Source organism: Delphinus delphis, chromosome 3, assembly GCF_949987515.2.
Source record: "Delphinus delphis chromosome 3, mDelDel1.2, whole genome shotgun sequence".
Lineage (NCBI taxonomy): Eukaryota > Metazoa > Chordata > Mammalia > Artiodactyla > Delphinidae > Delphinus > Delphinus delphis.
This window is the reverse complement of record NC_082685.1, coordinates 15,895,414-15,918,624: the sequence shown is the minus strand read 5'-3', so window position 1 is coordinate 15,918,624 and position 23,211 is coordinate 15,895,414.

Below are 23,211 nucleotides of genomic sequence, written 5' to 3'. Positions count from 1 at the left end.
TGCCTTGCATTTCTCTGCTGACACAAGCAAATCCTTGGCTATGATTTCCAGGGATTTGTCAACTAGCCCAAAGCAAACCTATAGAAGGTTAAAACCTCCTTCAGCTTCTCCGCACTATTATCACTGGTCAAGATCACAAAAGGGATGGTGGCCAGTGCTTTCGCATTCAGAGCCTCCAGTCAGAACTTCTGCTTCAGAGAATCCCTCTTCCCATCAATGGCAGCTTCAGTAATACTGGGAAGGCATTGTATGAAGATGTGCTGCTTGTGGGTTGGGAGCTCTCATGGAAGAGTGATCTCCAGGTTTGAGAAATTCTAGTCAGACACATGTATGTTGACAACTATTAAGACCCAACGGTCCCTCACATTGGCCTCCAGTATTTTCTCCAGAGTGTTGTCTCAGGGCTCTTGTAGGATTCTCTCTTTATCCATGGTCTTAGTCTTATGCCTTTGTTCACTGTCTAAACCACTATCTACCTTGGTTCAAGCAAAACAGAAATTCTTCCTCATTTTTCCAATTACTCTGGCCAGTTGGGCATCATTTTCTTTGAAGTGTGTAGCAGAGATAATAATAAAGTCTCTCTCCTCTCAACCTCGCTGTGTGGCCCTGCATATTCTGTGTGTAATCCTCAAGGATCTGTGAATAATTAACCTTGTTTTTTCAAATTTCCCTGAGGGTTGTTACTGAAATGTGTCTTGTGATCGTAATAAGAACCCCCAAGGGCCAGTCCAGCCACAACATTAGCTCCAACTGGGGAAATACCCATAGCCTCAGCATATATCCTACTTTTTTTTAACATACTAAAATGCTTCCCTATCGTTCTTTACAATAATTACAATATATTAATATTGTAATTACAATAATAATTACATATATATTATCAATAATTACGTATATAGTGCCAATAATTACATATATAGTACACTTTTTAAGCTTAAAAACATTAATCTCTAGTGAAAACCAAGAAGCAAGTAATTGTGAACTATTTGTCAGAGCAGCATTTTCTGATTGGCAAACTTATGAACATACTTTGTAACCTCTGAAAACATACATTGTCTCATAGGGTAATTTTTTTCTTCAGTGTAGGACAAGACATGTGTCTAATAAACCCAAACATCTCTAGTTTTCCTCTCATAAGAGGACAAACATAGGTAAAATTAGACTTGTCTAGGAATCAATGTTTCCATATTTTATCTTATTTTAAAATGATCTAGACATTCCATGAATTCTCATTTAATTTAATTGAGAAAAACTCTAAAGTTTCAAGTAACTAAAAATTAATAGACTGTAACTGTGCAGGACCCTATGAAGCCTTCTGGGAACAGACCCTTCCCCCCACGTCCTCTACTTGCCTCTGGTCTGTAGAAAATCTTTCACCTCCTAGGCCTTCCCTGAGCTCCAAAGAATAAATTTAATCAGAAAAGTGAGAAAAGACAGAAAGGAAGGAAAAGAGTCAAGCAAGAAAAAATAATAGTTTAGCCATTAAACAAAGTCAAGGACCCTGAGTTCCTCCTCAAGGGCTGTAGATAATATTCTGAGCCATCTCCTTTGAGCTGTTTTTCTGAGATTGAAACTCCCACCAGGTGGAAGAAGTTTTAACTGCATGATGCCCACAAGCATGTAGACCCAGAACGGTTGGAACCAGAAGGTTGACTCCTGATTACCTCACCACCGACCAATCAGTAGCATGTCCACAAGCTGATCATGTATGCCACAACACCCCTCCCACACCCTGGCTTTAAAAACCTTTCCCTGAAAACCGTCAGGGAATTCAGGCCTTTTGAGCACTAGCTACCTGGATTCTTTGCTCAGCGCACTGCAATAAATGCTGCACTTTCTTTTACCACAACCCTGTGTCAGTAGATTGGCTGTCCTGCACGCAGGTGAGCAGATCCAAGTGTGGTTTGGTAACAAGACTATTATTAAGTAGACTTTCCAAAAACATAATTATTCCCAAAGAGTTCACCCCAAAACTCTTCCCTCATTTAGATTTAATTTTTCATCATATCAAGTTATTTTTCTTGCTGATAAATTAGCAAAAAAAAAATATGAACTTGTTTGACTTTCAATAAACCTAGGTAAAATTAAAGTATTATACTTAACATTGTTGACCCTAAAAACATGTCCATATGAATTAAACCTACAATTTTTTTTTTTTTTTTTTTTTCCGGTATGTGGGCCTCTTACTGTTGTGGCCTCTCCCGTTGCGGAGCACAGGCTCTGGACGCGCAGGCTTAGCGGCCATGGCTCACGGGCCTAGCCACTCCGTGGCATGTGGGATCTTCCCGGACCGGGGCACGAACCCGTGTCCCCTGCATCGGCAGGCGGACTCTCAACCACTGCGCCACCAGGGAAGCCCGAGACTTCCCCCTTCTCCTTTCTAACACGCTTGGGGAAATGGAAGTGAATATACAAGGAGAAACAATTAAAGCCCTAATAGATACAGGAACAATCTTTTCAATTTTAAACCCTATCAAAATCAAAGGCTCCCTCCCTCGGAGTAATACTTTAATACAAATGCCGGGGGTTTACAATGCATCTACTAAGGCTTTTAAACCATTACTTTTAGAATTTTACTTAGGAGAACTTAAAGGAAGGCACTCCTTTTTCCTAGTAGAAAGTGCCCTTATTCACCAGATAGGTAGAGATTTGTTAAAAACTTATGAAGCCCAGATTTCTTTCACTCCTAAGGGAGAAAGGTTTTTAGATCTAAAAGATTTCTTTCATCATAAAATGTTTGCGGCCCATGGTAAAGGTGATGCAGAACAAGAAAAATTGCTAGGCTTAGTATTTAAAAACTTATGGGGACTTAATCCTACTGACATAGGGAGAAAACATTCTGCATCACCCATTAATTTACCATAAACCCCGCCCAATATTAGTCAATATCCATTGAGGCAGGAAGGTATAGAGGGAATAAAACCCTTGCTATTGAGATAGGAGATAGATGGGCCCCTGGGCTGGACAGCCGGTGTTTGTCAAGTGGAGTAAAATTGAAGCTTTGTTCTCACCCAGACACTCCAAGGACAAAGCTGGTGGCAGAAGCTGAGCTCTGCTGAAGTAAAGACATAAGAGGCCCACTCCTGAGGTCAAGGAAAACTTCCCTGTCCGCACATGCTCAGGAAGGCTCCATTGGGGGTCAAAAAGGGAGGGGCCCCCACCCCATAATAAGTGTGGACATGCACCCACAGGCCTCTACAGTGGGATCCATCTTAGCAAAAAGTTACGCAGACATCTTGAGGAGGGTCCTGGGACCAGCCAGTTGTGAAAAAAGAAACACAATAATTGGCCAAAGGTAAACAAAGACCTGGAAGGACTGTCCTATATAAGTGATTTAAATCACCTCTTCACTGCGCTTCTCATTCAGGACGCCCGCACTCCTCTCGAGGTGTGTATTTCTGCCTCGCTTCTAACTTAAATAAACAAATTGCTTCTCTGTGTTCTCTCCCATACATTGTGCTGTGTCTCTAATAATAAACTTTGTACCTGTTTTTACAGCTTTTGCCTCCTTAAAACACTCTTGCTTTCAAACAGGGGAAAGAGCTAGGGCCACTTTGCTTCTAGCCTCTGGCCCCTGGTGGTCTAGCAGCTAGGATTCCTGGTTTTCACCCAGGCTACCCAGGTCCAATTCCTGGGCAGGGAACTAAGATCTCTCTTCAGGACGGCTCACTGCTGTCTCTCCGAGATCACTATCAGCTTACATTAAGAAAGAGCTCATCATGCCTTGCACCAGATCTTGTAACACTCCCATTTTGCCAGTTAGAAAACCTAATGGCAAAGGTTGGAGATTCATACAAGATTTGAGATCTATCAACGCTATTATTATTCCTCATCATTCTGTGGTACCTATCCCCCAAACCTTACTGTTCCATATCCCTAAAAATAGTCACTTCTTTTCTGTGATAGATCTCTGCAGTGCATTCTTCAGTATCCCTGTACACCCTGATGATCAGTATCGTTTTTTGTTTTTTGGGTTTTTTTTTGCGGTACGCAGGCCTCTCACTGCTGTGGCCTCTCCTGTTGCAGAGCACAGGCTCCGGACGCACAGGCTCAGCGGCCATAGGTTCACAGGCCCAGCCGCTCCGCGGCATGTGGGATCTTCCCGGACCGGGGCACGAACCCGCATCCCCTGCATCGGCAGGCGGACTCTCAACCACTGCGCCACCAGGGAAACCCGATGATCAGTATCTTTTTGCCTTCACTTGGAATGAACGGCAATATACATGGACTGTGATACCACAGGGCTACACTGAAAGCCCCACTTACTCTTCTCAAATATTAAAAGCAGATTTAGATGATCTAGTTTTTCCTCATAAATCAGTCTTGATACAATATGTAGATAACTTGCTATTGTGTTCGAATTCCTTAATGAATAAGCAGCAAGACACCCTGTACTTGCTTCAGAAGTTAACTTCAAAAGGACATACAGTGTCCAAAGAGAAAATACAATGTTGTAAAGCTAATGTAAAGTATTTAGGACATATGATATCCAAGGACAGGCTTTTAGTTGATCTAGACAGAGTAAAGGGCATTTTGGCCTTCCCTACCCAGAGAACAAAAAGACAACTGAGAGGATTTGTAGGTCTTGCAGGCTACTGCAGGAACTGGATTCTGAATTTTTCTTTAGTAGCTCAACCATTATACGATTTATTTAAACAAGACCAAACTCAACCTCTTTGCAGGGAAACAGAACATTCTAAAGCCATGGAGACCATAAAGGGCCTCCTGGCAAAGGCCCCAGACTTAGGGCATCCAAATTATCATTTACCCATTTTCCTATTTGTCCATGAAAACAAGGGTGCTGCACTAGGAGAATTAACCCAACAGCGTGGCGGCTACTACCGACCAACAGGATATTACAACCAGCAGCTAGATACAGTAGCCAGTATTCCTCCTTGTCGCTAAGGTGTCCCTACAACAGCTATGATATGTCAGACCACAGAGGAGATAGTCATGAGTCACCCTCCGTCTTTGTTCCTCACTCTGTGGAAGCCTGACTAAACTCTCTTCACACACATTATTCTACGAGTCGATTAACTTCTTATGAGATTGTTTTGCTCTCACCAAACATAACTCTCCACAGGTGTAACAAACTTCATCCAGCCACCTTGCTCCCAGAAAAATCCGATAATGAAAAGCATGATTGTATTGGGTTCTTTTTGTTTGTTCACTTTTTGTTTTTTAATAAATTTATTTATTTATGGCTGCGTTGGGTCTTCATTGCTGCGCACGGGCTTTCTCTGGTTGCAGTGAGTGGGGGCTACTCTTTGTGCCAGTACGAGGGCTTCTCATTGCAGTCGCTTCTCAAGTTACGGAGCATGGGCTCTAGACACACAGGCTTCAGTAGTTGTGGCTCACGGGCTCAGTAGTTTTGGTGCACGGGCTTAGTTACTCCGTGGCATATGGGATCTTCCCAGGCCAGGCCTTGAACCTATGTCCCCTGCGTTGGCAGGTGGATTCTTAACCACTGTGTCACCAGGGAAGTCCCATGATTGTATTGTCTTAACTGACAATCTTTTATCTCCTAAGACTGACCTTCAAGAAAGCCCAATGGCTTTCTTTACTGATTTTATATTATTCACTGATGGTTCATATTTACAAGGACCTCATGGGAAGTACCAGGCTGGCTGTGCTATTGTTTCTCCAGGGTCTACCCTTGAAAATGGTCACTTGCCTAATGTCTCTTCCACCCAACAGGCTGAATTAATAGCACTCGCAAGAGCCTGTCAGTTGGCAAAAGGAAAATCTGCTAATATTTACACAGACAGCCACTAGGCTTTTGGAGTGGCACATGATTTTGGTATGCTTTGGAAACAAAAAGGATTTCTAACATCCTCCGGACAGGCTACCAAAAACAGGAAAAAAGTAGTAGAGTTATTAGATACAATTCTGCTACCAAGTGCAATTGCTATTATTAAGGTATCAGGTCGTTCAAAGGCTGACACTACAGAGACAAAAGAAAACTCTTTAGCTGATCACACCACCAAGGCAGCAGTCCCACAAATAATCAGTGACCAACTAAGTACTGCCTTTCCCTTTCAGCCTCCCAGTAACCTTAATTAACATGATGTTAAGGTTTTAGACAATAGCACCAGACAAAGAAAAAGACACCTGGATACAGAAGGGAGAAATATTCAACTCCAACCGAGAGCTGTGGATAGGCCCAAACGGGAAGCCTAGCCTTCTGTTTGGAGCTCAATATCCTGTTTTACAATATATTCATGACTTAACTCATTGGAACCCAGATAAGATGGTGTTGGGGGTAAACAATATTTTTGGAAACCTTCCTTTCCTATAGCTCAGAAGGTCTATTCAGGATGCAAAACGTGTCCAAAATACAACCAGGAAGGCCATTACATAGTTCTCAGGGAAGTTTTCCATTACCTGCAGGTCCTTTTAAGATACGGCAGATTGATTTTATACAGATGCCTCCCTTTCGAGGTTATCAATATGTTCTTGTTATGACTTGCATGTTTTCACACTGGGTTGAGGCATTGCCGTGCAGAAGGGCCACGGCACAATCAGTAGGGAAGCTGCTTTTAGAAAGAGTGATTCCCATCAGGGGAATCCCCTCAGAACTACCTAGTGACAGAGGAATTCATTTCACTGGACAAGTTGTTAAGGAAACTTGTAAAATTTGGCCGATTATGCAACATTTCCACTGTGCCTATCATCCCCAGTCTTCTGGGTTAGTGGAAAGGACAAATGGAACAATTAAAACTCAGTTGGCTAAAGCTATGGTTGCTTATTCCTTACCCTGGCCTAAGGCTCTCCCATTGGTTCTCCTCAACCTCAGATCCACTCCTTTTGGCAAACATCGTTTGTCTCCCTTCAGGATTATTACAGGGAGACCAATGAGATTGGATAAAGGATTATATCGACCTATATTACTAAAGGGAAATATATTACATTATTGGAAAGGTTTAATTAAATTGTTGGCAGGACATTCTAAGCTTGTTTCTGAAGCTCATCACAGTCATCTATCCTCAAATGAAGGTCAGATGCCCCATGACTTACAACCAGGAGATTATGTATACTGGATGAGCCATCATTTAAAAGACTCCCTCCAACCTAGATGGAAGGGCCCTTATCAGGTTTTTTTTAACTAGCTCATGCCCAGCAAAACTGAAGGGAAGTGACTCTTGGGTTCATATTTCCCACCTAAAAAGGGCTCCTGCACCAGAGTGGTCTATAGAGAGAACTGCTGACCTCAAACTCACCTTCCAGCAATGCTCTAATAAGAAAAATACTCCAGCGCCAGGATGAGAAGAAAACAACATCAGAAGTAGACAGCGGGCTTCCCTGGTGGCGCAGTGGTTGAGAGTCCGCCTGCCGATGCAGGGGACACGGCTTCGTGCCCCGGTCCGGGAGGATCCCACATGCCGCGGAGCGGCTGGGCCCGTAGCCATGGCCGCCGAGCCTGTGCGTCCGGAGCCTGTGCTCCGCAACGGGAGAGGCCACAACAGTGAGAGGCCCCCGTACCGCAAAAAAGGAAAAAAAAAAAAAAAAAGAAGTAGACAGCTATCCCAAGATGCTGGACCTGACCTGTATGATGATTCATAACGTTTTCTTCTTGGTTTCTTGGACTCTTGCGCACGAATCAAATGTTTTTCTATCATGGGCACGACCCTATGCAAATTTTAGAAATCAATCCAATTGTTGGGCTTGCGGTCAATTACCTGCATCTAGTACTTCTGGTTTACCTTTTTGGGTTTCTCCCCTCCAAGGCTCTGATTGGATGGCCCTTAGAAAGTTTATTTTAGAAAAAAGAAATTACAGTTCTCTCTGGGTCACTACTGATATTACTAGATGAGACCCCCTCACTTAGCCAATCAAGCATACTTATTCTGACCCTGGCCATAAATATGAATTTGAGTAACCTTAAGGTTACTCAAGCTCAATCAGAACAAGCTAAATTTCAATCAAAAAATGTAAACTCTCGACTATTGGGAAGGACCCTTCCTCAGTTATGGGATGGATAGATATGGCTAACATCAGGCTATGGTCGTCTAAGTTTAAAGGACCCCCTACGCTGGGAACAATTAAATCATACTAATCAGTCTAATAACACTAGAAAATTAGGCTGGGTACCTTATGAAAAATGCCAATATATCATTTCCCTTAAAGATAGTGATTGGTATGAAACGAATTGGGTCAAGTGACCAGAGATATACTGGTGGCACCTAATGGGACTCAATGGCTTTGTGGGTCCAATCTATGGCCCTGGCTTCCGCCAGGATGGATAGGAAGGTGTACATTAGGATTCCCTTGGGCTCAAGACCACTTACGGACAAATCTAGATGCAACTCCAGCAAATTTACCAGCAATACGAGCCTGATGGACCAAGAGTGTATTTCACTGGTGTGATCACTTAGCAGCTATTTTTGTGTCTTCAGTAAGTCTGGAAGATGTAATATCCCACCTTGAAGCCTTAACCGAATTCACTCAAAAGGCCTTAAATGATAGTAACTGTAAGGCCAACTGGCCCGAGGCAGGGGAACACAATCAGATTCACAGGTTGCATCAGACCGGAATTCTCCGGACCACCCAGTTCCAGAAACTGCCCTGGAGACATTCCGGACCACCCAGTTCCAGGAACTGACCTGGGGACTTTGAACCCGGCCCAGCCTTCCCCCGCCTTTCGAGGGGCGGGACTAACGGTCCCCCAGGATAGCCAAAAAGACCACCAAATAAGGAATACGCTGCACCCTCCCAGATTCACCACACCCCTTTCCCTTCTTCCCCTATAAAATCTTGCCCAACCCTCGCCCGGGGGCGACTTCTCTGGCCCCTTTCTCTCGGACCAGTGAACCTCGTCCGGGAGCGCTCCCTGATAAAGCTCACTTGAAGCTTTCCTCTGTTTCGCGGTGCCGTTTGTTAAGATCCGACCTTACAGTAACCAGGCTATTAGCCTACTAAATTCTGAGGTCTCTATGATGAGGAAAGCTGTGTTACAAAATCACATGGCCCTTGATATCCTTACAGCATCTCAAGGAGGCACCTGTACTGTAATTCACACTAAACGTTGTGTTTACATACCAGATGAATCCTCCAGTGTAACACATTTAATGACACATGAAAAATAAGATTGCTGCCTTAGATGATCCACTTCCTAGCCTTGGTGATCTTTTGGGAAGATGGTTTGGTTCTGGAAGCTACGGCTTAAATCCCTACTTGTAACTTTATTAATGTTACTAGCTGTATCACTTGTGACTTCTCTATTTTATAGGATTGTTGTCTCTTACATTACCCAATGTGTAACCAGGCCCCTGGCCAAATTAATGATGGCTAAACATCTTGAAGAAATAGATCACATTTATAACATAGAAAAATTGTAATAGTGTGATTCTAGGTATGGGAAGAAACAACAAGGGAAATATCTCCTGGATCATAATAGGTTAATGAGACAGAGGATCCAGAACATCTTTAATTATCAATAGGGTCTAATCCAAAAATTAGTACCTGGAGTGACATATCAACAGGAACTTTCACCTGATCTGGGATGAGCCTCCCAGTGCCATATGACAAAAATTGGTCACGAAATATCTCACAAATATTGGTCGAATTCTGGACCAAGAGGAGGATCTGAGAAATAGAATATTTCCTGCCATATCAGTAAAAAAAAGGATGTCACATTCATCAGCAAATGCAGCCACTACAGATGGTGAGCTGGTGAGCCCTATGGGAACTCAGGAAGGGAAGAATACCTGCCATCTAGCAGCCGTCAGACTGCAGCCCCTCCCCACAGTGAGCCCTGAGGAAACTCAGCATGTGAAAACACAGGATACTGGCCCCAGATGGCTCAGGTGCATATCAAAGGAATGATTTCAGCGAGCCCAGACTCTTGCATCTTCCCATACATAGAAAAGCACTAAATTCCTTAACTTGGGATATCTGGTTTTCTTTAATTTACAGTAATCTTTTGATGTTCAGACTACCTCCTCAGAGCAGTCCTCTCAGGGTTATATGAGATGCTGCCTCATGGGCTTAAGTCCTAAAACTTTCCACCGAATAAAACATAACTCTCAACTTTTAGGTTGCACGTATTTTTTCAGTCTACACAGTCAACAAGGGAAACATCCCAAGTTCTATCCTCAGCATTTCCAGGGACAAGAATGTTATAAACAACATCTGTTATAAACAACATCTGATAAATAGCGAGCAAATGCAGTCTCTTTCAATTACAATGATTATTAGGAAACAGAAAGCAAAAGTAGACTCTAGAGCTCACTTCCATGAGAAGAAAATACCATGAGAAGGAGTCCCTAGTATTGTTACTGAACACAAGTTCATGTTCCCAATGCACAGTGATGCTAAACAAACTGAAACATGGAGTTTGGAGCAGAGAAGGGTTTATTGCAGGACCATGCAAGGAGAATGGGTGGCTCATGCTCTAAAAAACCCTGAACTCCCTGATGGTTTGGGGGGAGAAGTTTTTATAGGTAAAATTCGGCATGAGGGTTGCAGGGTTGTTTCTTCTGATTAGTTGGTGGTGAGGTAACAGGGCGGTGCTCCAGGAATCTTGTGCTCAGCCTGAAGTTACCATCCTCCAACTGGGTGGGGGCCTTAGTTCCTGAAGAAGGACTCAAATATACTGTTATGTATATTCCTTTTTTTTTAAATTTATTTTTGGCTGCACTGGGTCTTCGTTGCTGCACATGGGCTTTCTCTAGTTGTGGCAAGCGGGGGTTACCCTTCGTTGCGGTGCGCGGACTTCTCATTGTGGTGGCTGCTCTTGTTGCGGAGCACGGGCCCTAGGCGTGCAGGCTTCAGTAGTTGTGGTGCATGGGCTCAGTAGTTGTGGCTTGCGGGCTCTAGAGCGCAGGCTCAGTAGTTGTGGCGCACAGGCTTAGTTGCTCTGTGACATGTGGGATCTTCCCAGACCAGGGCTCAAAACCGTGTCCCCTGCATTGGCAGGCAGATTCTTAACCACTGCGCTGGCAGGGAAGCCCTGTTATGTATGTTCCGTGAGGAGGAACCAGGATCCTGCTTTAATCGCTACACTACAGTTTCTTGACTGTTGGGCAAATGCCTTTGTTTCAGCATTCCCTATTTCCCTGATTAGTAGCTGTTTGAATCTGCCCTTTGGAACTCAGGAAAGGTCTAGGATGCTTAAGTCCTTCCCCGAAAATAAGAAATGGGGGACCTGGAAAGGCTTTTGTGCCCAGGAGGGCCCCACAGGACTCTGCTCAGTTTCAGCATGGGGGTACATACAGAAGCGGTCTGAATGGGCCTTATTTACATCCTGATTCCAAAAACGTGCTCTAAAAGACATATTTATGGGAGATACAAAATACGCGGTGTAAGATGGGCTGCAAGGATGTATTTATTGTACAACACGGAATATAGCCAGTATTTTGTAATAAGTGTAAATGGTGTGTGACCTTTAAAAATTGTATAAATAGGGCTTCCCTGGTGGCACAGTGGTTGAGAGTCCGCCTGCCGATGCAGGGGACACGGGTTCGTGCCCCGGTCCGGGAAGATCCCACATACCGCGGAGCGGCTGGGCCCGTGAGCCATGGCCGCTGAGCCTGCACGTCCAGAGCCTGTACTCCACAACGGGAGAGGCCACAACAATGAGAGGCCCGCGTACCGCAAAAAAAAAAAAATTGTATAAATAAATAAATGCTTTTATAAAAAAGACATATTTACATCCATTATGAAAATTAAATTATGCATCTGGCATTAAGCAATATGAAGGATAACTGTTAATTTTGTTTAATGCGACAAGGTCCTGTAACCAAGCAGGACTCTGAGGGGCTCCTGGGCATAAAAGCCATTCTGTGTTCCCCATTTCTTGTTTGTATGAAATAGGTTCCATTCAGCCTCCATGACCTTCCCTGAGTTTCAAAGGGCAGGATCAAACAGTTGTTAATCAGAGAACACCGGTTGGGGGGCGGGTGTTTGCTGAGACAAGGGAGGAGCAGTCCAGAAACAACAGTGCAGCCTTGGGGCAGGGTCCTCATTCCCCATCAAGGGCTATACATAACAATATCTTTCATCTGTTCTGCCAAACTAAAACCCCCACCAAATGGAAGATGTTAACTACTTGATGAAGTATTCTTCACTCCAGAGAGAAGGTCACAGTTTGATAACCTCAAGAACCACAGAAGCTTGTCAAGAGATTACCTGAGATCAGATTAAAGGAGTGCAGGTCCTGCATACACGTGTTAATCTTATCAGCAACCCCACCCTTGAACCATTGCTATAAAAACTCCTCACCAGATCCTCCCAGGTTGGGACACACAGTTTTGAGGGACATGAGCCTGCTGTGTCCCCCTTTGCCTGACAAAGCAATAAAGCTATTCTTTTCTACTTCACCCAAAACTCTGTCTCTGAGATTCGATTCAGCACTGGTGCACAGAGGCCAAGTTTTCGGCATCAGGGTGAAGTAAATGTGGTAGTTATGCAACCTGGGTGATGGGTGTAAGGAGAGGTCATTATATTCTTCTTTCTACTTTAATGTGTTCTTGAAATGTTTCTAAATACAAATGCTTTTGACAAGCAAATGTAGCTTTTAGGAAGGGAGGCCTAGGGCAACTACACAAGTGATTTCTATTTCAAGTTGTAATAAGTTGTTATTCTTCCGCCTCCAGTGCTTCCAGCTGCTCAAAGGATGCAGTTAACACTCTTAAGGAAGTATGATATGATCCCCTCCTCCGCTAGCCTTGTATTTGTCTCACAGCCCCCAGGGGTTCTGCACCCAGTAGGGCAGACTCTGGGCCTGGCCTCAGCACAGGGTTGAGAAGTGAGGGTGGCCCAGTTTCCTCTAAGATCTTGTCCATTAATACTACAGTAGTACCTGTAGGTCAGTGATAGTCTGGTGTAGTGGGATCAGGTCTGCATGTGGTCTGCCCAGCTCTCTGGGAAGGATTTCAGTCTCAGTCTCTTTCCTCATTAGCTAAAGCAATTTCCATACACAGTGTATTAAAGTAGTAAAATAGTCCTTGCAGTCACAACTGTCATCTCAGGCAGTTGCTCTTACAGTTATTACTGCAGTCACCCACATTCCCCAGGATCCCCTCTACCAGTAGCAATAAAGCTGAACTAGAGGATGGTAAATCCGACCTTGTGTTTGTGTATGTAACATTGTGCCACTTGTATTAGCAGAGAGTAGGTTCTTGTCTCATCGCAGAGAGAATTCAGAGACAAAACATGGAGGCCAAGAAAGCAAAGTGAGGATTTATTAAGTGAAGGTGTAATAGAGCGCTGCAGTGCACAGCCATTGCTGCATGCTGTTACCCACCCCCCTACTCCGTTACCAGGCAACGGTTATTGGGAGACCATTAATGGCCGATGGTTAGAGCTGAATTAGAGGTCCTGCTCAGCCATTGGTCAGCACCATTCAGCCATTGGTCAGCGCTGCAGTGGGCTCCGCCCCCAAGTGAGCAATTGTCAATGAGCGACTGTTAGAGGGGCATTGAACAAATGGTCTGGGGAGTGGTTGGTAGTCGGGTGGAGAGTGAGGTAAGAGGCAGATCCCAACCTTCTTCCCCAGGGCCCTCCAGCTCACCCAGCCTCCAGCCGGCCCAGTGAGCTGGAGGGCCCAGAGAACAGGCTGTGGGTGTGTCCTGCAGGCCTCCAGGGCCCCTGCCAAGACTGTCCACAGCCTGGGCCGAGGCCCTGAGGCGGCGGGGAACCTCTCCTCCATCCATGTCTCTGTGGCCTAATGGCAGTGACAGTTTGCATGGGACACAGTCTGGGGGACCTGGCACTGTTTGGGTGGCCTGAGGAGCCTGAGGGGCAGTTGGGTCCTGGACACCTGGCTCGCTCAGTGATGACAGCCGGGCAGGGTCTGGGGACCTGGCCCTGAGGGAGCTTCCAACTGAGATCTGCCTCTCCAGCCAGGCCTGGGTGATGGTGGGAAGACCCAGACTGGGTGCTGGACAAATTCTCTGGGGCAGGGGAACCACTGCCCCTGCCCCCGCAGGGACCTCCTTCTCTTAGCCACGCCTGGATCTCGGAGGATGAGAGTTGTGCCTTGGGACCTTGCCCTTTCCTGTCAGAACAGAAAGCTACATTTGTTTGGTGGAGATTTACAGGAACATCCTTACCTGACCATGACCTGACCTTAAGAACAAAGGAGCTGGGCTTTCCTGGTGGTGCAGTGGTTGGGAGTCCGCCTGCCGATGCAGGGGACACGGCTTCGTGCCCCGGTCCGGGAAGATCCCACATGCCGCGGAGCAACTGGGCCCGTGAGCCATGGCCGCTGAGCCTGCGCGTCCGGAGCCTGTGCTCCACAGCGGGAGAGGCCACAACAGTGAGAGGCCCGCGTACCGCAAAAAAAAAAAAAAAAAAAAAATTGTATAAATAAATAAATGCTTTTATAAAAAAGACATATTTACATCCATTATGAAAATTAAATTATGCATCTGGCATTAAGCAATACGAAGGATAACTGTTAATTTTGTTTAATGCGACAAGGTCCTGTAACCAAGCAGGACTCTGAGGGGCTCCTGGGCATAAAAGCCATTCTGTGTTCCCCATTTCTTGTTTGTATGAAATAGGTTCCATTCAGCCTCCATGACCTTCCCTGAGTTTCAAAGGGCAGGATCAAACAGTTGTTAATCAGAGAACACCGGTTGGGGGGCGGGTGTTTGCTGAGACAAGGGAGGAGCAGTCCAGAAACAACAGTGCAGCCTTGGGGCAGGGTCCTCATTCCCCATCAAGGGCTATACATAACAATATCTTTCATCTGTTCTGCCAAACTAAAACCCCCACCAAATGGAAGATGTTAACTACTTGATGAAGTATTCTTCACTCCAGAGAGAAGGTCACAGTTTGATAACCTCAAGAACCACAGAAGCTTGTCAAGAGATTACCTGAGATCAGATTAAAGGAGTGCAGGTCCTGCATACACGTTAATCTTATCAGCAACCCCACCCTTGAACCATTGCTATAAAAACTCCTCACCAGATCCTCCCAGGTTGGGACACACAGTTTTGAGGGACATGAGCCTGCTGTGTCCCCCTTTGCCTGACAAAGCAATAAAGCTATTCTTTTCTACTTCACCCAAAACTCTGTCTCTGAGATTCGATTCAGCACTGGTGCACAGAGGCCAAGTTTTCGGCATGAGGGTGAAGTAAATGTGGTAGTTATGCAACCTGGGTGATGGGTGTAAGGAGAGGTCATTATATTCTTCTTTCTACTTTAATGTGTTCTTGAAATGTTTCTAAATACAAATGCTTTTGACAAGCAAATGTAGCTTTTAGGAAGGGAGGCCTAGGGCAACTACACAAGTGATTTCTATTTCAAGTTGTAATAAGTTGTTATTCTTCCGCCTCCAGTGCTTCCAGCTGCTCAAAGGATGCAGTTAACACTCTTAAGGAAGTATGATATGATCCCCTCCCCCGCTAGCCTTGTATTTGTCTCACAGCCCCCAGGGGTTCTGCACCCAGTAGGGCAGGCTCTGGGCCTGGCCTCAGCACAGGGTTGAGAAGTGAGGGTGGCCCAGTTTCCTCTAAGATCTTGTCCATTAATACTACAGTAGTACCTGTAGGTCAGTGATAGTCTGGTGTAGTGGGATCAGGTCTGCATGTGGTCTGCCCAGCTCTCTGGGAAGGATTTCAGTCTCAGTCTCTTTCCTCATTAGCTAAAGCAATTTCCATACACAGTGTATTAAAGTAGTAAAATAGTCCTTGCAGTCACAACTGTCATCTCAGGCAGTTGCTCTTACAGTTATTACTGCAGTCACCCACATTCCCCAGGATCCCCTCTACCAGTAGCAATAAAGCTGAACTAGAGGATGGTAAATCCGACCTTGTGTTTGTGTATGTAACATTGTGCCACTTGTATTAGCAGAGAGTAGGTTCTTGTCTCACCGCAGAAAGAATTCAGAGACAAAACATGGAGGCCAAGAAAGCAAAGTGAGGATTTATTAAGTGAAGGTGTAATAGAGCGCTGCAGTGCACAGCCATTGCTGCATGCTGTTACCCACCCCCCTACTCCGTTACCAGGCAACGGTTATTGGGAGACCATTAATGGCCGATGGTTAGAGCTGAATTAGAGGTCCTGCTCAGCCATTGGTCAGCACCATTCAGCCATTGGTCAGCGCTGCAGTGGGCTCCGCCCCCAAGTGAGCAATTGTCAATGAGCGACTGTTAGAGGGGCATTGAACAAATGGTCTGGGGAGTGGTTGGTAGTCGGGTGGAGAGTGAGGTAAGAGGCAGATCCCAACCTTCTTCCCCAGGGCCCTCCAGCTCACCCAGCCTCCAGCCGGCCCAGTGAGCTGGAGGGCCCAGAGAACAGGCTGTGGGTGTGTCCTGCAGGCCTCCAGGGCCCCTGCCAAGACTGTCCACAGCCTGGGCCGAGGCCCTGAGGCGGCGGGGAACCTCTCCTCCATCCATGTCTCTGTGACCTAATGGCAGTGACAGTTTGCATGGGACACAGTCTGGGGGACCTGGCACTGTTTGGGTGGCCTGAGGAGCCTGAGGGGCAGTTGGGTCCTGGACACCTGGCTCGCTCAGTGATGACAGCCGGGCAGGGTCTGGGGACCTGGCCCTGAGGGAGCTTCCAACTGAGATCTGCCTCTCCAGCCAGGCCTGGGTGATGGTGGGAAGACCCAGACTGGGTGCTGGACAAATTCTCTGGGGCAGGGGAACCACTGCCCCTGCCCCCGCAGGGACCTCCTTCTCTTAGCCACGCCTGGATCTCGGAGGATGAGAGTTGTGCCTTGGGACCTTGCCCTTTCCTGTCAGAACAGAAAGCTACATTTGTTTGGTGGAGATTTACAGGAACATCCTTACCTGACCATGACCTGACCTTAAGAACAAAGGAGCTGGGCTTTCCTGGTGGTGCAGTGGTTGGGAGTCCGCCTGCCGATGCAGGGGACACGGCTTCGTGCCCCGGTCCGGGAAGATCCCACATGCCGCGGAGCAACTGGGCCCGTGAGCCATGGCCGCTGAGCCTGCGCGTCCGGAGCCTGTGCTCCACAGCGGGAGAGGCCACAACAGTGAGAGGCCCGCGTACCACAAAAAAAAAAAAAAGAACAAAGGAGCCGACACCAAGAAGCTTGCAACAACTAACCACACCTCTCCCTCACCTTTCCTATAAGAGGGCTTTGCTGAAAGCTTTCGGGGAGTTTGGGGTTTTTCAGGCATGAGCCACCCATCTCCTTGCATGGCCCTGTAATAAACCTTTCTCTCTTCCAAACTCTGGTGTTTTGGGATTGTTTGGCCTCGCCGTGAGTCGGGCACACGGACTTGCGTCGGGCACACGGACTTGCGTTTCGGTAAGAATCCTACACTCTCAGAAGGGAGAGCAGGCAGGCTCATGTGAGTAGCTGCCCTGAATTCCTTCAGTAAACTGGTTCTATGATGTGTAAAAATGTTTGGGCAGAATATTCATTGAGGAGGGGAGGGGGTTTATTGTATTGATACTTCCTGATTTTCATCCCAGCTCCACCTTCCCAAGTGGAGGAGGGATTTTAGTTCTTATTTGGTCTTGATCAGAAGTGTCATGGTTTCAGTGCATGAAGGGAACTTCTTATCTGCAAGGCTAATTTTACTGTAATGAGGGCATAATGAGCAAAAGGTTACATTCTGACCCCCAGAGATTCCCGCCTTTTGCCACCTTTCTTTGTCTGCCTCTAGGACCCCTGTCACCACAAGACGTATGGTTTCCTGCCACCTGGCCCATGACCCCCCTTTTCTCTGCTCATATCTAGCAATCTGCCTGCTCTAACTCTTAGAAAACTCTTGCTTACACACTTGCTGCTTTCCCTACACCAGCTGCTACCCCTGTTGCATCTACAGCTCAAAGCAGAGACCAGCGAGAAGCAACCTCTTAACAACACAAGCAAGGAGGGTGATCCTGTTCCTGCTTTTGCCTCATTTACACCACCACCTGGAAGACATGACAGAGGATCCAGGAAGGCCCAGTGGAGAAAAGAGGTCTTTTGTAAACCAGAGTAGTGCCTCCCTTACTCCATGCTGGGCTCCAGCCTCCTCTGGCCAGTAACTAGTCTCCGGGGCTCTCTCCAAAATCCCACCACTCTGTCAACACCTGTTCCTAGGTCTCCAGGACACCCCCTGTGGGGAAAAGACTCTTTCCCAGTGTTGATGGATCTGTTACAGAACCGTTGACTGAAACCTCCCTCCTTGGCCAGGAACAGTGATAACCGCTTGCATGAGTTGTCTCGCAACAAGAGGTCCCGATAATGAATGCCGTGCTACCACTGAAAACTAACCGGAAGAATCTGGGAGCGGCCGAAAGGAGGGAGGAGACACCAGTCCCTGTGTCCTACCGACCTCCCAGAATCCTCCTCACTGGAATCCATCTTGACTGAGAGATGTGTGCCACCAGGAAGGACCCTGAGTCAAACCAAATATGGGCCAAGCAAGATGATTGTCCAGAGACAACCCAAAACCTAACCCCATTACCATACAACCCAAGACTGTAAGCCACGTGGCAGAGCAGCTCTCCTGGGTTCCCTTACCCTGCTGCTCACAACCCAGGTGCCACTTCCCAATAAAGTCTTTTGCTTTGTCAGTACGTGTGTCTCCTCAGGTAATTCATTTCCGAGTGTTAGACAAGAGCCCACTCTTGGGCCCTGGAAGGGGGTCCCCCTTCCCGCAACAGATCTGTCCCTAGAATGCATTTCTAAAGGAGCCTGGCTATTCCCTGACCCTGCTTCTCCTCCCAAGTATAACTCACCTCAGTTAGGTTTCCCGGGCTACCCCTATTTCGTCACCTCCTGAGGGTTGACAGCACTGCGCACACTGGGAGGTGGAGGATTGAGCAGCTGAAATCAGTTCAAGAGTAGATGGTGGCCTCCGAGAAGGGGCCATCTCTAGAGGAAGGAACCTGGATAGACCCCTGTCCTCTGCTTCCCCTTGTCCAAACCCTCCCAGTGTGACTTTTGTTCCCCTCCCTGTCTGCTTTCCTTCTTACCGGATTTTAGGTGCAGCAAGATGTAGAGAGATATGGAGTCCTGTGTGATTCCCCAGGACTCCTAGGTCCTGGGGAAGCCCCAGAGCCCAGCTCTGCTGCTGGTGACACATCTCCCATTGTGCAGCTCTGTGTACACCCACGTCTTCCGGTCCCCGGCCAGCCCTTCACCCAAGTCACTGCCCACCCACCTGCCTCAAAAAGAAAAGAGATTTAGTATTTCAGAGACTGGTGTCCAAGTTACACGGTTAGCAAGGACCGACCCGGGGCTGGACCCCAGGGCTTCTGAGTCCTTGAGGGGTGGGAGTGTGGTGGCAAAATCACTGCGGTTTCCCTCCAGGTTTGCAGGGATCCTCTGTGTGCTCTGAAACCTCATGGCCTGGCTTCTAACCCAGCACTACTGCTTCCCAGCTCTGTGATCATGAGCAGGGTCCTAACCTCTCTGTGCCTCTGTGTCCTCATCTCTAAAGTGGGGATCACGCAAAGGGCTTGAACCAGTGATGTCAGAACCACTCAGGTCACTTGTGACCTAGAGATGGGACCCTCTGCCCTTCCCAGTGTTCCACTCCCTGTTGTTCTTGCACGTGTGGCATCAGAGGCTCAGCCCAGCATACCTGGGTACATTGCCTTCATGTGCCTGGAGGACCGGATGGTCACCTAGTCTGACACTGAGCATCAGAACGTGGAGTCCTTGATGCCATGGTTCCGAGACAGGAGGGAGCCTCCTGGGAGTAGAACTGACCTGGGTGCTGGGCTGGCAGTGCTTGTTCCAGGACTACCTGCATGCCACGATGGGCTACCTCAGTGACAACCAAGGTGAGTGATTCAGGAGGTGGCACGGCGTCCCGCTGCAGAGACACCAGACCTGAGGTCCAGGGCCTCTCACCTCACCCAGCAGGTCAGGGGGCAGCAATGCGGCCCCTGCTTGGCTGGCCAGTGCCAGTACCCTGGGGAGGGATAGGCTGTCAAGGTTGGGGTGGGGGAAGCAGCCCTGAAAAATGGGCAATTCACCTAAAAGCACTGTGTAGAGGGGAGGATCATAAAACAGACTCAGAGGGCTTCCAGGGCTTCCAGTCATCCACATTCAATGTCCCCGAAAAGCACAAAGTGCACGTTTTGAAAAGTTCCTCAGGCATTTTTTTTTTACACTTTAACATTTATTTTGCATATGAAATATACATAAAACCTTTTCAAATAGTAAATATTCTCAATAATAAAATTTTAATAGTGACAATGTGTTTGAATATGCATCATTATTTTTGTTTTTTTAATATATATTGGAGGATAGTTGATTTACAATGTTGTGTTAGTTTCAAGCGTACAGCAAAGTGAATCAGTTATACATATACATATATCCACTCTTTTTTTTTTTTTCCAGATTCTTTTCCCATATAGGCCATTACAGAGTATTGAGTGGAATTCCCTGTGCTACACAGCAGGGTTTTATTAGTTATCTATTTTATATATAGTAGTGTATGTATGTCAGTCCCAATCTCCCAATTTATCCCTCCCCCACCCCTTATCCCCTGGTAACCATAGGTTTGTTTTCTACATCATGCCTCTATTACTGAGTTGTAAATAAGTTTGTTGGTACCTGAAAGGGTCCTCAGGCTTTGAGCAGAAAACCAGTGTGTGAGGCAGCCTGCGTGACCCCTGGGTTCTCACCTGCCCCCCCACCTCCCACCCCAGAGCACCCTTGATGAGGCTGGGGCCTTCCAGGGTTCACATTCTCCAGCTCATGGCCAGATTCAAGGTCCCGGCTGATGGCAGCGTCCAAGGGTTTTGTCAGTTTGCTCTGATGTGGAGGACTACATCACTTGGAGACTGATGGCAGCCATCATGTCACCCTCAACACCAAGTGCAACTGGGAGGCAGCGTGGCCATTGAAAAGCAAAGGAAGTCTGCTCTGGGGCATGAGTGTGTCTACCTCCTGAAGAGGTTCCCAAAGGACCAGAGCAAGCCCGTGGGTCAGACAGGTACCTGTCCCTCCAGCCTCTCGTCCCAGCAGCTCACCGTGTCCACGGTCCCACCAGGTATAACAGCAGGGTTTGGGACCATCAGTGTTTAAGCGGTGCCCAGTGGAGCTGATGGCCAAGCTGTGCTGCCTACTGCTTCTCCCGTGATTAGAGACTTTGCATCCACAGTATCAACACCTCATTCAGCAAAGGCGGAAGCACTACCCCGTGCCTGTCTTCTGGGGCTACTAGGCTAAGAACATCCCAGTGCCCACCCTGGGGCTTTACCATCTCCTGGACAGAGGCTGTCCTCCTACAGAGAGGGCTGAAAATTAATTAATTTTGAAATTAACGTTGAGCAAGTGCACATGACACATGAGTCTTGATTCCACATCTAGCAGCACCTGTCTACATCTTTATCTCTTCACTTGGAAAACGGGGGTAAATTGCATGCACCTCCACACTGGTACAAGGACCACATGAAATTTCGAAAGTGTTCAGTAAGGTGCGAAACACCATTCACAGGTAAAGTGACGTCATTATCATCAATGGATGTAGCAGGACACAGGGGCTCTCTGGGGGCATCTTCCTCCCCCTCGAGTGTACAGGCACTCACCTGAGTTTACCTGAGTGCCAGTGTCAGTGTACAAGAGAGGCTGTGAGGAACTGTCTTTCTCTTGTGTCTCCTTTCAAAATGAGGCTGTGGCTCTGGGTGACCAGGACTCAATGGATTGGAGAGCAAGCTGAGAGGTGCTGCCAGGACCTGCCCCGGAGGTGCAAACACACCCCCTTGTCTCACTTATGGACTAGATGTTTCTGTTTACAAAATGCCTCCTTGACTGGAAGAACAGAAACGTGGTGCATTTTGCTAACCCAGCTGGGCTCCATGCTGCCTCTCTCAACCTGCCTCCTCCGATGTGAGTCCCAGACCCTCCTCCATTTCCCATCCTGTTGCTGGAGGCAGGTGGCATAGAGCAGCCTTAACTCAGGTCTTGTCCTGGGACTTGTAAGGGGGGGTGGGAGGGAGGTCCAACAGGGAGGGGATATATGTATACATATAGCTGATTCACTTTGTTGTACAACAGAAGCTAACACAACATTGTAAAGCAACTATACCCCAATTAAAAATAAACAAACAAAACAAAACAAAAAGCAGCTCCAAACATGATGGAACACCTGCTGTGCACCTGCACTCTCAAATGTGTGTCATCTCAGTTAATCAGCCTTCCTTCATTTCCTTGTCTTTTTTTAACATCTTCTAAGCAAAACTCTTTGCTAAACTCTCGGTAGATTACAGTTTACCTCTGTGGTTAGTGAATTTCCAGAACTTCAAAGATCAGATGCATAGAAGAGTCATTTTACCAGCAGTAGAGGCTACCCGGGTGAGGCATTTCAAGCAGGTGTAAAGGGGGTCCTCAACTCACAGAAATCTGGGGCTCTAAGGGGACGGTGCTGGTGAGTGTGAAAACCCAGGTGCTCTGGGTTCCCAGAGCAGAAGTCCTGGGGTGCAAGTATTCGCTGCTCGGGGTTTGCCCCCAGAAACCGGGGCGGGGACAGGGACAGGGAATGCACCCTCTCATCCTGGAAGGGATCAAAGGCTGGGTACCTTTGATCAAAGCTGTGTACCCCGTGTGGCTCCTCCTGGTCCAAGGTGTGGATGGAAAGACTCTCTGGCAGGAAGCTCCAGCACCCCGCACCCCCCCTGTAGCTCTCTCTTCCCCTCCATTAACACCCTCTTCATGGGTTTGCTGCCATAAGGCAGGATTCTCAGGATAAGGTTGCCAGGACCATGGTCACTTTAGCTTTACGTCCTCACTGGCCAGGAGCCCTCATCCACTTCAACTCCTCTCTCCTTCCACACCACACACGCCCCAGTGTCCCTCCTGACTGTGGACCTGGACAACTTTTAGTATTTCTTCTCTTGCCTTATCTTTCTCTGAAGGTGAGCTAAGCAGAACTTGGAAGGTGGGGGAAGTGTGAGAGAGGGCAAGGGCTCCAGCTCAGTGAACTTTGTGGTTCCTTCCTGCTCTCAGGTGATGGTAGCCAGCACTCCCCCACAGAAGGAGGCCTGTTTACCATCTTCCTTCCTCCTTCCTCCCCTCAAAGCTCTCAGGCCAGAGCAGTGAAGACCTTATTGGTAGATGAAACTTACCCAAAGGTTGTGAAGGGTGAGAATTTTTTCTCATAAATTTATTTATTTTTATTTATTTATTTTTGGCTGCATTGGGTCTTCGTTGCTGTGTGCGGGCTTTCTCTAGTTGTGGCAAGCGGGGGCTACTCTTCATTGCAGTGCGTGGGCTTATTGTGTTGTCTTGTTGCAGAGCACGGGCTCTAGGTGCCCGGGCTTCAGTAGTTGTGACACGTGGGC